Below are 14,841 nucleotides of genomic sequence, written 5' to 3' on the forward strand. Positions count from 1 at the left end.
TGTTCACTGGGAAAGTCCCAGGCAAACGAGGACAACTGGGTGACCCTACTAGGAAGTGGGAAAAAGATGAACCTTTCTGGACACTTTGACCCACACAACTCCTGCAGGGGGAAAACAGCTTCCCAGCAGGCACTATTAGGTGGGTGAGGGGTTGCCAAAGCAACAATATGACTTATCTCCCTGGCATGGCTCGTTTTCCACTTCGAGTTTCAAAGACAGGGCGTCCTGAGGAAACACCACCAGTTCCCAGGAAGGGCTGCATTATGACTCCCAAGCGGCCTAGGCACTTGGGCCTCTGCAGGCCCCCTCCTCCCTGAAAAATACAGTAAAAATCATCCTTAAGACTGCAGTTGTGTAAAGATGGATGGATTCATTATCATATATCCATTCTTATTACCTTCTTTTTTCTATTGATCTCTAAAGCAATGAAAATTACAACATTTTTACTTGCCCTTAAAGAAGTCCTGGGCTTTAGGCTACTATGGTACCACTTTAGGCTACTTTAGTCTACGATGCCTGGTGGGAAGGTTGGCCCTGGTTCCAGGGCTTGAAAGAGAGGGAAGTTTGGAAACATCTCAGTCAGGGGTTCCTAACCTGGATGAACTTGGATGGGAAAAACATGGGTGTTAATTTCTGACCACCTCTGACTGAAATTGAACATTTCCTCTCCTTATGACTTAGGGAACAAACCACACTCACGTGGTACTTCTTGTGACTCTGCCACCAGTAGAAATGACAGGACTTTTCAGATCATATCACAGTTGTGGTTGGGGTATTGAAATAGCATTTTCCCTCATTGCTCCTTCAGAATCATAATGGATTTCTGGACTGGCTGCTAGATCATGTTATTCAGCGTGTTACTAAAGAAGCTCATGCTGGGCTTCCCTGGTGGCGCAGTGGTTGAGAGTCCGCCTGCCGTTGCAGGGGACACGGGTTCGTGCCCCGGTCCGGGAAGATCCCACATGCCGCGGAGCGGCTGGGCCCGTGAGCCATGGCCGCTGAGCCTGCGCGTCCGGAGCCTGTGCTCCGCAACGGGAGAGGTCACAGCAGTGAGAGGCCCGCGTACCACAAAAAAAAAAAGAAAAGAAGCTCACGCATTATTTTATCACAACTTTTTAAAAATAAACAGTGTCTTAATATATTTTTGTCTTTCATAATCCAATGTATCTTGTTTTATGCATTTCAAAACGTTATTCTGAGAAGGGGTCTTCAGCAGATTGCCAAAAGGCCCATGTCAAGGAAGTGTGAAGGATTCTAGACTGAGTGTTCTAAAATTCCTGAATCTGGCCCTTTCCCCAGTTTCATCCGTCCAGTGAGGAAACTCTTAATCAGCTTGGCGCACCTGACAGGAGAAGTCCAGGACAGGGTTAAAGGCTGGCTGGTAGAGGATAAGGTCACACCCCAGGTGTGCAAGCTAATAATAAGGTGTTAATTGGGAACCAGCTGAGCCGGGAGAGGAAGCCTTGGGCAGGTTGCATTAGGCACTTTCTTCTCGGGGTTTGATTGTTGACAGAAGATCATCAACCCCTCCTCCTGGATGGAAGCAGGCTGGGCGCCTCCCTTTGCAATGCTGCTTTTGCAGAAAATTCCACTGCTGCCATCCTGGGGTAGACCCTGAATTTTAGTTGAATACATCTTACTGATGGATTTGTTGTAAACCTTCATTGAGCCCTTCCTGTGTGCCTTGCAATTTGCCAAGGGCTTTACCTGATGATCTCATCCAGACCTCATAACTCCATGGGGAAGGTCCTCTTATTTCTATTTTTACTTATGAGGCAATAGAGGGAGGTTCAAAAGAGCAAGTGACTTGCCTAAATCCATAGAGGCCGCAAGTGGTGGGCTGGAATCTGAACTTGGTCTGACTCTTCTGAAAGTCTCTTCCCTTTGAACTTTTGGGTTATTTGGTTTTCTGTTTTGACTCGATAGAACTTTCTCAGTGTTAAGGAAATAGCACATCTCAGCCATGTCGCTTGATAGGCAGTGAGCACAGAGGCAGCTCGTGAACCAGAGGCCCATGATAACGTAGCATGTGACTCCACAAACACAGTGGGGGCTTTCTGAGAATTCCAGGCCCCCCAGAATGGAGGACAACCTGTGTCACCCCCAAACCTTATTGCTCTGTGATAATCACAGGGGTGATACTAGAGAGGCGCTGTGTGTGTGTGTGTGTGTGTGTGTGTGTGTGTTTTGGTGCGGGTGCTGAGGCTGAGAGAGAAAGCTATCCTCTTATATTGAGACAAAGGTCATACAACTCCTGTACACATATCCTTGACTTTTTAATTAAAAAGTCAAGGGGAGTCAAAAGGTACAAACTCCCAGCCAGAAAGTAAGAAGTCAGGGATGTGAGGTACTGCGTGTAACTATATAGTTAACGATACCGTATTGAATGTTTGCAAGTTGCTAAGAGAGAAGATCTTAAAAGTCTTCATTGTAAGAAAAAACAATTCTGTAACTATGTATGGTGACAGATGTTAATTAGGTTTATGGTGGTAATCATTTTGCAATATCTAAAAATACTGAACCATTGTATTGGACACCCAAAACTAACATAATCTTGTATGTCAATTATGCCTCAATTTTTAAAAAGCCAAGGGGAAAAATGTCACCTCTCTGCTCTCTATGATAACTGCCTAGTCACGTTCAAATCTTGCACTGCTGGAACTTGGGGAGAAGTGGCTGGTTTTTCTCTGGGACATCGTAGGTTGGATGGGTTTGTCATCAGAGTCGCTCTATCCTGGGTCTGGGGTCAGCTTTTCTCTGCCCTACCTTCAGTCACCCAGAAACAGCAGTGCTCAGATGCAATTTCTCCACAAGACACCTACCCTTTGTCACCATCTGTTTATATCCCAAAGAAAGACTTGATGCTGCAAAACACTGAAATTTCGAGTACGTAGAGTAAGGAACAATCCATTCCTTGTTTTAAATCAAGTTGTCATAATCCAAAGGCAAGCTCCAACTTTAATAACAAACACCCAGTGTTATGACATTTTACCTTTTCCAACTATTTATGTAGGCACAAATATTGTGTTTAAATTTTAAACTATGCAGTTAACATAAAACAGTCCACTCACTTACACAGAGTAAAAATAAAGCGAGTTATGCCAGTGCTGTTTCCCTGTTAGGCCTCATTCTTTAAATAGATCATTCATTCAACAAAGGTCTGCTAGGCGCTCGGTGTCAGACACTGAGTTTGGCATGGCTCACCCTAAAATGAACCAGAAGCTGTCCTTGTGTTCTGAGCACCAGAGGGAAACAGCCGGAAAACCCTGGGAGCCGCTTTTACACTGACCTGTGTTCCGCCATCTCTGATATCTCAAAGGAGAGCTCTCAGAACTGATTTGCATTCCCTTTTCATTCTCCACCCAGCCCTGTTCCTTTGGATCAAGCTGTAGTGGGGTCTAGAAGCTGTACCTCTGGCGTATGGTTTTTCAGCAGTTTTAGGAACTTCGGCTGTGAAACGCAGAAATGAAAGTTGTGGACACAGCCGTACTTCACAGGATTTCCCCCAAAGAAAGATCACATGTGTGATACTCAGGGCTTGGCATCCCGACCCTTCATCCCACACTCAGACGGCAATTGGATTTTAACAAGGAGTGGGGTTTGTGGTTTGGGAAATATGGCATTTTTACTGCCTTGGGTCATATTTGAAATAGTTGCAGGCATTTAAAATAGCGTAATGTTATTTTTTCCCTTGTCTTCAAAACAAACCCAGTAAGCTTTTATAAGTCCTAACAACAAGCATAAAATTGGGACATTGGAAAACCCACGAGCAGGGATTGGGACACTCCATTCTCCCCCAAGAGGGGTGTTTGGATTTCGGTGCGGAGGATCATAAGCCTCTTGGGGGTCCACCTGACCTTGAATGACTTTGGGATCCTGAGGAAGGGACCAGGGCTCCGGTGACAGTAGAACCGGACACCCCCACCCCCACCCCCACCCCCATGGCTCTCCCGTCATTCTTCAGGGCAATGATAGAAGTATGTACAGGGGCTTTGGGATTTTTTTTTCTAGCCAATTTTACTCTGGAAATTCCTTTGAAAGAAAAAATAAAAAGAATCCGGAGACTCATATTTATTTAAGCGACCAATTCCCAAAACCCATTGCCCTGGAATTCTGTCCCATGGGCATTGCTGTCTGGGGCCTTTTCCTGCCAAAGGGCCTCAGGTAGGGGCAAACGCTAAAATGAAGATGTGAACTGGCCTTGGATGCAAGGGTACCCAGCTTTCTGCTTATTAGAAAAATTATTAGAAAAATGAAAGGTAATCAGTCTTTGCCCAGAAGGAAATATGTAAGCTGTATATGTGTATATATATATATATATATATACACACACACATATAGGTATACATATATATGAAAAATAAAGGTATAGTTATATAGTGAACATAAAAGTGAATATTTATTGAGCATCTAGTAGACCGTACCTCAATTAATCCACATAAGAATGCTATGAGATGTGTGCTATTATTATCCCAATTTTACTGAAGGAGTAAACAGGGAGGTTAAGTAACTTGCGCAAGGTTACACAGCTCGGAGGCAGTGGAGCTGGGACTTGCATTTAAGCAGCTGGATGTAGGGAAGGAGTCTCTGTTGTCATTATTCATCCTGGACCTGTCTGTCAAGCCCACGTCCATATTAGAAATCTTAAAAACCTGACGGCGAAGGAGAGTGTTCGATGGCTTTCCTTTTGATGTTCGGTATTAAAGAAAAAAAAAGATAACTCCAATTCTCAGATGTGAAAGATATAAGAAAATAAAATAGATCAAGAATGAATGAAACCAAGTTTTCCCCATCTCAACCCTACTGCATCCTCCCCCAAAGAGCAAAAGAAGCAACAAAAAGAAGGAGAAAAAGCCCTTGATTTGTCCCTACTTTTTGAGATCATCTTTGCAAACTTTTAAATGTCTGGTATTAAGAGTGTAAGAAGAAACAACGCAAAACAGTTTTTGAAGCCAACTAGAAAGCAGCAGAACCCAGCAAGTGGTGAGCTGCGCAGGGCGGCTGCTGGCGGCTGTGCCGGAGTGTGGGAGAATCCTGTCTGGGAGAAGGACACGGGAAACCTCTCAGTATCCCGGGATAAAAGACTTGAGAAGAAAGGAGCCTCTCAATGAATGGTGCTCAAAATGGGCTGGAAAACAGGGGAAATGGGCCCTCTCAATGAAAAGCCAAGAAAGTGTCTTTTTTGTTGATTCTCTCACTGCAAAGTGCTGCTTCCCCCCACTCCCCCTCCCTGACCCCTTCCCCAGCTCATCTCCCTGGGCTCAGAGAAAAGGCTTCTTGTTGTAATCCCATCTGCCTGCTGCTCATCCACATTCTTTTATCTCTGCCCAGGGCTGGCAGTTGGGAAGAGGTTTCAGATGCCAGAAATCTGGGGTTTCACATTGAATCTTTCCAAGATGGGCATCTGAGAAATGTCAGTTTACATCAAAATTACCTTCTCTAGCTGATAGCCCGAAAGCTGTCTTTCCCTGGCAAGGTCGGGAAATAATTCTCTTTTCAGGATCGCGCCAATACAAACTCCAGTCCGCATTTGGGATGATTGATCTGACTTAAAGAGACAGGGACCACTTCAGTTTTACACGAAAAGATTTAATCTTAAATTAAAGATGGAAAGTTAGTCATGTTTCGTTTTTAATAGTGCTTGGTGTAATAAGGAATATTGTACTGTAACAAATACCGTACTGTAAGAACAGGGTTTGTGGATATGGTTATAGAGAGCAATTGGGAGCTAAGTTAAAAAATCACCAATAGATAACACCTCTCGTGGTTGGCAAGGAAAAAGGGTAATGGGAGTGGGGAGGGAGGTAAGAGGAAAAGGAGTGAAAGAAGAATCTCTTCGAGAAATGTCACTGATCTTTAGAAAGTTCTGAAACAAAGGAAGCAAAGCATTGTTTGGGATAGAGGATGGGGCCCTTTACTTAATGTTAGAAAGCACAGGAGAAACTGGGAGAAAGTCTGATTTTTTAACCCTGCAGGAAATCTCTGCTCAAAATAATAATTTCAAGCAGTGATACATCTATCCTAAAGATTGGACTCTGGCCATGTTGCAGAGGGAAATTCAGGTGCAGAGATGGACAGAGCTGTTTTGACTCTACAGTGTGGGTGTCCGCGTGGAATGCTGCCAGCTCCTTAGTTCCGGGTCTAAAGACAGAGCAAGGCATCCGAAGGCAATAAAGGACCTGGTCCCACACGGTGAATCCTGTTTGCTGCCTGCTCCCTCTTCCATGGTTGTCCTTTGTCAGGTGGATTTTTATCTAGGGGTGAGTATGGGAGGTGAGAGGGTTGGAAGAGGAAGGGGGTTAGGAGATGGGGGTTGGGAGGGCTGGGGAGGTGGAGGTGGGTGGGAAGTAAACAATAAAACCCCTGCGGTGGCTGGGTGTGGCCACCCTAACTGCCACCTTAAGGTGATGGGCTTGAAGTTTAGCACAAAGATTCTATTAGGTTATCAAGCCCCTGGCAGTCCTCTTCCCTCCCCCATTTTTTTTTTTCTTCCTTTGTAGAGAACTAAGCACATACCTTCAGGTCATCTTGTTTTTCCTTTCAGCAATATTCTCTAGTCCCTGAAGCTGGGAAGGTCGTTCTAAAATAAAAATGAGACCCTAACACTCTGGCTAAAAACCCTGCAAAGGATTGCCCATCATCCTCAGGACATGGTACAATCCAAACCGTGACTCAAGTGCAAGGGGACTGCTATCATCCAAAGAAAGACATTTCTAAAAGTAAAAGTGAGTGCAGTAGAAATTATGCCAGGGCAACGGATATATACAGAGGCTGTCCCAAGCAAATCAAGACGTGGAGTCATGTGACCCCATGACTGGAGTCACAGACCCCAAACGCCCTGTGCTATCTGACCCCTGTCCGCCTCCTCGGCCTCTTTTCATCTCCCTCAACCCTCTGCTCTCTGCTCCATCCAGGGTGGATTCCTTTTGTTCCATGTGCCTTGTCCCACTTCAGGGCCTTGATCCATCCTTCCTGATGCACTTTCCCTCAGAGTCCTGCTCTGCCCAGGGAAGCTCTCTGTGGGTACCATGACCATACTGGACCCCTTGTTTCATGTCCCAAGGACCAGAGGAGACAATCAAAATACGTAATCACTGCTGGGTAATGAATCAATGAACAAATGGATGCAAAAAATGAATAATCATCTCCCTTTGTCTTAGTTAGCTAGGGATGCTATAAAAAAATAGCATATTGGGTAGCGTAAGCAACAGAAATTAATTTTCTCACAGTTCTGGAGGCTAGAAGTCCAAGATCAGGGTGCCAGCATGGTTGGGTTCTGGTGAGAACCCTTTTCCTGGCTTGCAGACAGGCACGTTCTCACTGTGTCCTCATGTGATGGAGAAAGCAAGAGCGAGCTCTCTGGTTTCTTCTAATAAGGGCACTAATCTCATCATGGGGGATCCACCCTCATGACCTCATACAAACCTAATTCCCTCCCAAAGGCCACATCTCCAAATACCCTTAGGGCTTCAACATGTGAATTTTGACGGGGACACAATTCACTCGATAGCACCCTGTATTTCTCTACATAAATTAAACTATATATTAAACAAATGTACTTATTGAGTGATATATTGCAGTACAAATTTCTCCAGTAATTTCAAAGTTACTTCTTAAAAACTATTTTGAAGTAATTATAGATTCTCAGGAAGTTGCAAAAATAATACAGAGACGCCTGTGTTCCCTTCTTGGAGTTCCCTCCCATGGTAACATGTTACCAAACTCCAGTACAAAATCAAAGCCGGGGCACTGGTATTGGTGCAATTCACAGAACTTTTTCAGATTTCACCAGTCTATGCACTTTGGAAATTTCTTTGAAAGAAAAAATGAAAATAATCCAGAGACTCATATTTATTTAAGCGACCAATTCCCAAAACCCACTGCCCTGGAATTCTGTCCCGCGAGCAGACAGTTTGTGGGTGGAGAGTACGTGTGTGTAGCTTTTTTTTAAAAGTAAATTTCTACTTTATTTTCTTCCCAGGGAACAGTATTTCTTTAGTCTTGAAGGACTTAGCTCTTTACGTGGGCTTTGGTGGAGGTCGTGGGGCAGCACCCGCAGGTCTAAATCGGGGTGGAGGTGTTTGGTCCTTCCGGGCTTCCCGAGAACGATTCCTGACTACCTTGCTGTGAATGGCACAAATCACGCAGTAATGCAGTTTCACATACAGCTTGGGAAGCACATAGGCGTCAAAAACACTCGCTTCAGAAATGTCCCTGACGGCTGTGGCCTCTACGATGTTCTGAATGACGAACTTCTTAATGGCCTTATCCTTGGGCACACAACGGGCACAGCTGGTACAGCGAATAGGCTGCACGTGGCCGCAGCCCTTTTTGGCACGACCATTGTTCCTTCTTTTCTTGGTCATCTTGGAAGCGAGGAGGCGAAAGAGCTGTGTGTAGCTTTATGCAATTATACCACATGTGTAGATTCACTTAACTACCACCTCTATCAAAGCACAGGACTATTCCAGCACCACAAAGGTGTCTTGTGTTCTCCCTTTTATAGTAAGAGTCAGTTGATTTCTTCACCACTCCCACCGTGTCCCCAATTCTTGCAAGCACGAATTTGTTTTCCATCTCTGTAATTTTGTCATTTCGAGAATGTAGTGTCAGTGGAATCAAACAGTATGTAATTTATTTAAAAATCACACAATTGGTATTGACATACACATACTACTAGATATAAAATGGATAACTAATAAGAACCTACTGTATAGTACAGGGAACTCTCTTCAATTCTCTGTAATGACCTATATGGGAAAAGAAAGAGTGGATATATGTATATGCATAACTGACTCTGCTGTACAGCAGAAACTAACACAACACTGTAAATCAGCTGTACTCCAATAAAAAAGAAGGATGCTATCAAAGGAAAAAAAATAAAATAAACTCACACAGTATGTCACCTGAATTTTAAAAATAGTTGGTGTGGTGTGATCTCTGATGTGGACGCCACTCGCTAAATGTGTCCCTTCTGGGCTATGATTTGACAGAGGAATCCGCATTGATGTTTTCCAACAACTTCCCCGTTACATCAATAGTGGTGAGGCACCACCACTGGCCTGTTTTGTTTTGGTGAGGAACGCTACCTGCACATTCAGGTGGAGCGTGTTTGTGGATTCCAGAGCTTCCCATGTGGTCAGGAGAACCTCTGACAACAGTGGCACCTCCCAAGTCCCTTGTCTTGCTAGCTGTTCCCCATCCCCAGAGTAGCAGATGGGCACTGTAACGCCACTCCAGGTCCTGTTCAGGCCCTGGACATCTCTGGATTACAGAAAGAAACTTATACCATTCACCAATCGGCATAGAAATTATTTCACCACTTTAACAATCTTCAGTTGTACTCGTACATTCCTTTTTTTTCTTTTTTGCACAGGCTCTGGACGCACAGGCTCAGCGGCCATGGCTCATGGGCCCAGCCGCTCCACAGCATGTGGGATCTTCCCGGACCGGGGCATGAACCCGTGTCCCCTGCATCGGCAGGCGGACTCTCAACCACTGCGTCACCAGGGAAGCCCACATTCTTATTAAATATGACCTTTTTAATGTCCTTTTCCATGTCTGTCCTCTAAGCTCCGTGAAGTCGGGTGCCTCCTTGTACTTGTCATGTCACCAGCACCCACCTCCATTGTCAGTGCCTAAAAGTCACACAAAGCACTTTTGCTGAATGAATAAGTGGGAATCTGTTTTGTGAATGGCGTGTTGAATCGAAACTGATTTCTCTTGAGAAGAGACTATTCATTCCTTTCCCCAAAGATGCTTTCCCCTCAAATTCCACTGGAATTTTTTTTTTTTTTTATATCAAGAAAAAGGGGAATGTGCCAGCAGCTGCTAGTCTAAATGACCTAGTTATGGCGTTCACAATGCCTCCTGCCCTCCTGACTATTTTGAAATAAGCACAGGAAATTACGTAAATTGGCAATAAGAGTCCAACAGTTGGGATCGGGGAGGTATGCATATTTGCTTTTCCAATTTTCTGCTCCCCTACCAAGCGAACACATGGAGCTTTGACCTTCCATATGTTTTTAATGCGTGTCGGAGATAAATGTTGCAACAAGTTGGAAGCAACAGGTTGAGTGCTCCCCCCGCCCTCCCTTACTCCATCTGAAGCTGCTTCAAGCAGGCTGTGGACCTGAGGGAGAGAGAGAACAACCTCCCACAGCACTAGGCCTCAGAAAGTTCTGGACTCCTATCCTCTTGAGTCATTTGTTCTGGAAATTCTCCTTGACTTGCAGGATTGGATTAGTGAACCCTCGCCCCCAGCACCCTGTGTTGGACCTCTCCCGGCACCATTACGCTGTAGGGAATTCAGTCTGTCTCCCACATCTGGTTATAAACCCAAGGGAGACTAGGGCCGTGTGCGTTTTCTTCTCCACCTTGTTCCCAGCTTATTATCTCATGCAGGGTAGGGGCGCAGTATTTGTCAGATGAATGAATGGATGATGAAAAGGGAAACGGGAGCGTTACTCAGAGCTTTAAGACAGTCTAAAAACCACCGGGACTTCTGGCACTCATATGATCTGGTTCTTATTGCAAGAATCAGCAGAGACCATTGTCACGCATCCTATAATTCAGTGGTTCTCAACTCTGTGCATTAGAATCACCGGGAGGATTTGTGCAAGGACAGATTGCCGGGCCCAGAGTTTCTGATTCCGTTTGTCAGGGGTGGGCCTTGAGATCTGCATGTCTAACACGTTTCCCGGTGATGCTGACGTTGCTGCTCTGGGACCACAGTGTGAGAACCACTTCGATAATAAACAGGGGAACTGTGCTGTACTGTATTACTTTTTTTTTTTTTTTTTTTTTTTTTTGTGGTACACGGGCCTCTCACTGCTGTGGCCTCTCCCGTTGCGGAGCACAGGCTCCGGACGCGCAGGCTCAGCGGCCACGGCTCACGGGCCCAGCCGCTCCGCGGCATGCGGGATCCTCCCGGACCGGGGCACGAACCCGTGTCCCCGGCATCGGCAGGCGGACCCTCAACCACTGCGCCACCAGGGAAGCCCTGCATTACTTTTAACAATTAGATTTGCACTGCAGGATTTTAAAAAATGGCAGCATGGCTACTTATGATGGAAAATCAGCCTTATTAGCTGAAGTGTGATTCAAAGGACTTAGGAATCTGTATCTTTGACCATGTGGTAGACAGAGAGATGAGCCTTTCAGCAACATGCATTCCATATTTAAAAGGCATGTGGAGAAAAGAGCATGGGCTTCAGAGCCAGTGGGACCTGACTTTGAATTTCACTTCACTGCTGATCGGCTAGGAGACCTTGGGCAAGTTAACGTGCTGTCTTAGGGTCTCAGAATATCCATCTGGAAGGTGGGGTTAGTAAAAGACTTTTCAAAGTTGCTAGAAGAAAGAGTAAAAAACAGAAAATACCCCTTCCTAGTCAAAGATTAACTGGATTATGAGACTAGAAGTATTCAATTTGTATAGCAGGGGATATAATGCTTTTTTTTGTTGCTAAAAATCTATTTTATTTTATTTTACTTTTATATCTTTATTGGATTATAATTGCTTTACAATGGTGTGTTAGTTTCTGCTGTACAACAAAGTGAGTCAGCTATGCATATACATATATCCCCACATTCCCTCCCTCGCACTCTCCCTCTCCCACCCCTCTGGGTCCTCACAAAGCACCGAGCTGATCTCCCTGTGCTATGCAGCAGCTTCCCACTAGCCATCCATTTCACATTTGGTAGTGTAGACATGTTAATGCTACTCTCTCACTTCGTCCCAGATTCCCCTTCCCCTCATGTGTCCTGAAGTCCGTTCTCTACGTCTGCATCTTCATTCTTGCCCTGCCACTAGAAGTTATTTGGCTCCTGAGTTTTAGGTAGCAAGGATTTTATTGGAAAATTTATCTCAACTTATTTGGTTATTGAGCTTAGATAGTGAGAGTTTAGATAGAGAAGGATATTTGTACAAGTAAAGAGACTTTTTATAGAGTAGATGCTCAAAAAATGATAGGTACATAGGTATACCTCAGAGATATTGTGGAGTTGGCGCCAGACCACCACATTTTTTTTTTTTTTTTGCGGTACGCGGGCCTCTCACTGTTGGGGCCTCTCCCGTTGCGGAACACAGGCTCTGGACGCGCAGGCTCAGCGGCCATGGCTCACGGGCCCAGCCGCTCAGCGGCATGTGGGACCTTCCCAGACCGGGGCACGAACCCGTGTCCCCTGCATCGGCAGGCGGACTCCCAACCACTGCGCCACCAGGGAAGCCCAGACCACCACATTAAAATGAGTGTTGTGATAAAGCAAGTCACACAGATTTTTTGGTTTCCCAGTGCATATAAAAGTTGTATTTACAATATACCGTAGTCTACTAAGTATGCATTAAGTCTAAAACCAAAAAATAACATACCTTAGTTTAAAAATACCTTGTTGCTAAAAAATGCTAACCATCCTCTGAGCCTTCAGTGAGTCATAGTGATAACATCAAAGATCACTGATTGCAGATCACCAAAACAAATACAATAATAATTAAAAAGTTTGAAATATTGCAAGAGTCACCAAAATGTGAAACCAAGACCCGAAGTGAGCAAATGCTGTTGGAAAAAATGGAGCCAATGGGCTTGTTTGTTGCAGGGTTGCCACAAACCTTCAGTTTGTAAGAAATGCAATCACTGTGAAATGAAATAAAGCAAAGTGCAATAAAACGATATATGCCTGTAATAGAAAACTGAATGCAAGAGAATAATGCATGCATAAGAAAGTGGATAAATCATATGGGGAAGATCTTCATTACCTGAGTATTCATTATTTAAGAACCTGCAGGTAGCAAGTTGTGAACAGAAGCTGAGATCATGGTAGCATGGAAAATATCCACCAATGACACAACTGTTTCAAAATTAGTTTCTACTCAAATCCTTCCTTAGCATCTATTTTGCTCACTAGGTCATAGTCTTAGCTGGTTCCCCTAGCTGTCCGTCGGGTGCCCACCTAACAAACAAGCAAACACGATGAAAATCTACTGGAAAGTGAACAGTAAATCTTACAAATAGCACAAGATTTCACAAAGTTGATGAAAAAATGTTAGAAAACTATTTGAGTCATGTAGAAAGAAGGATCTAGCAGAGTTAGACAAATGTACACCTGAAGAAGAAAAAATCCAAAACGATGATGTTTTAGTGTTTTCAAAAGATAATTATTTGGCTATCAAAGGATTGTGAGAGGCCCTGAGGAAATGAAGAAGCTCCCAAGTATTTTTGCACGGTGAACTCTCTTTTTGATAAAACTGCTAAAGTCAAACAGGAAGGGATGCGACTGTATTAATGTTAGCATATATTTTGTCAGAAACATGATGTCAAAAAAAACCCTCACATGATTCGTGCTTTTTGTAAGAATCACTATATACAATTATGACCCCAGTCAAGGATCCGCAAACTATAGCTTGAGGACCAAATCTGGCTCACCACCTGATTTTGTAAATAAATATTGGAGCACAGCAATGCCATTGGTTTACTTATTGTCCATGGCTGCTTATACACTACAGTTGAAGCCTTGAGTAGCCACAGAAGAGATCTCATTGCCCACAAAGCCCAAAATACTATCTGGCCCTTTACAGAAAAAATTTGCTGACTCCTGACCTAACTTTTCTTTTCCAAATAAACTCTTCCTCTTTATTTTTACTTTTATTTTTTAAAGACTCTTCTAATAACCACCCCCCAACTCTTTACAATGGCATTTTGATTTCCAAGTTGATTTAGTCTAGATGATGCCCGCCCCACCCCCGCTTCTCCTCCCCAAAGTATCCTTAGCTGATGAGGCCTCTCTGTAATTCAAGACAAAACATGACTGTTCATAAAGATAAATCATTGCTGGTTCCTAATTTAAGAGGGCTCGAAACCAGACTAACACTGTTTGAATCGCAGTACTATACTTCCTAGCTGTGTGAGCAAGCTTTTCGACGTCTGGGTCTCAGTTTCCTCCTCTGTCAAATGGAGATAACAGCATTAACCTTGCTCAGTTAGTGAACTAAAACAAGATAGTGAAGGTCAGGTTCTTACCCCATCCCTGGCACACCGTACGCACACACAACGGTAGCTGTTGTGATTTCTATGGGACTAATTTCTCTCTGGTTTGGAACGGCAATTTACGCAGCCTGGATCCTGAGCTCTGAGTTCCTCCAGGCATTCTCTGTGTTGCTTGCTGTAGGCCCCCCTCTAGCACACCGGTTTTATAAAGCCCTGCTAGGAGTGGAAGCAAGTCTTTACCAAGCCAACCAGTCTGTTCTGTTGGAAAGAGTAAGGGATGAGTGAAGAATTTGTCTTCACTTTTAAAGGTGTTTCCTTTAGTCAATGGATGTCATAAATAATCTGCAGCAGCAGCTGGGAAGAAACTTTTCACAACAAGTCGACTCCAGCAGGGAGAGTCAGCCCAACACAGCTTGCATATAAATACTCCCAGATGCTCTGACTTCAAGAGGGGCGGCATTTTGTCATCAGGAGAAGTGGACAAACATGACAGCGGTACAGCAGTGATGGTAATGAGGGTGGTAATCAACAGGCCAGGGGAGAGCAAGATGATTTCCTGACTAGATCATGGATGAGGAACAATACTGGCTTTATTCCTCCAGACCTCGTCCTAGTTTGCAATACTTGCAGGAACAATCCTCGTTATGCTGTCCTGGTAAGCAGCTTCAAAATCAACATCCCGCGATCCCACCTCTTTGTATTCATGCCTTTGTGTAACCCCCTGCCCCTGAGTGTGGAAGTGGAGCTAGTGACTTGCTTCTAACCAACGGCAAAGATGATGGGACATGACTTCTGCAATTAGGTTACAAATGTGTCTAGAGTCCGTCTTGCCAGCAGACTCTCTCTACTGCCCTCTCAC

At 44.4% G+C, this 14,841-nt stretch overlaps 1 pseudogene; it reads right to left on the bottom strand.

The window, feature by feature from the left end:
* Positions 1 to 8,018: 8,018 nt before the first annotated feature.
* Positions 8,019 to 8,366, bottom strand: LOC132431727 (small ribosomal subunit protein eS26 pseudogene; annotated as a pseudogene).
* Positions 8,367 to 14,841: the final 6,475 nt, after the last annotated feature.

The sequence above is a fragment of the Delphinus delphis genome, chromosome 10, assembly GCF_949987515.2.
Source record: "Delphinus delphis chromosome 10, mDelDel1.2, whole genome shotgun sequence".
In the NCBI taxonomy this organism is placed as follows: Eukaryota; Metazoa; Chordata; class Mammalia; order Artiodactyla; family Delphinidae; genus Delphinus; species Delphinus delphis.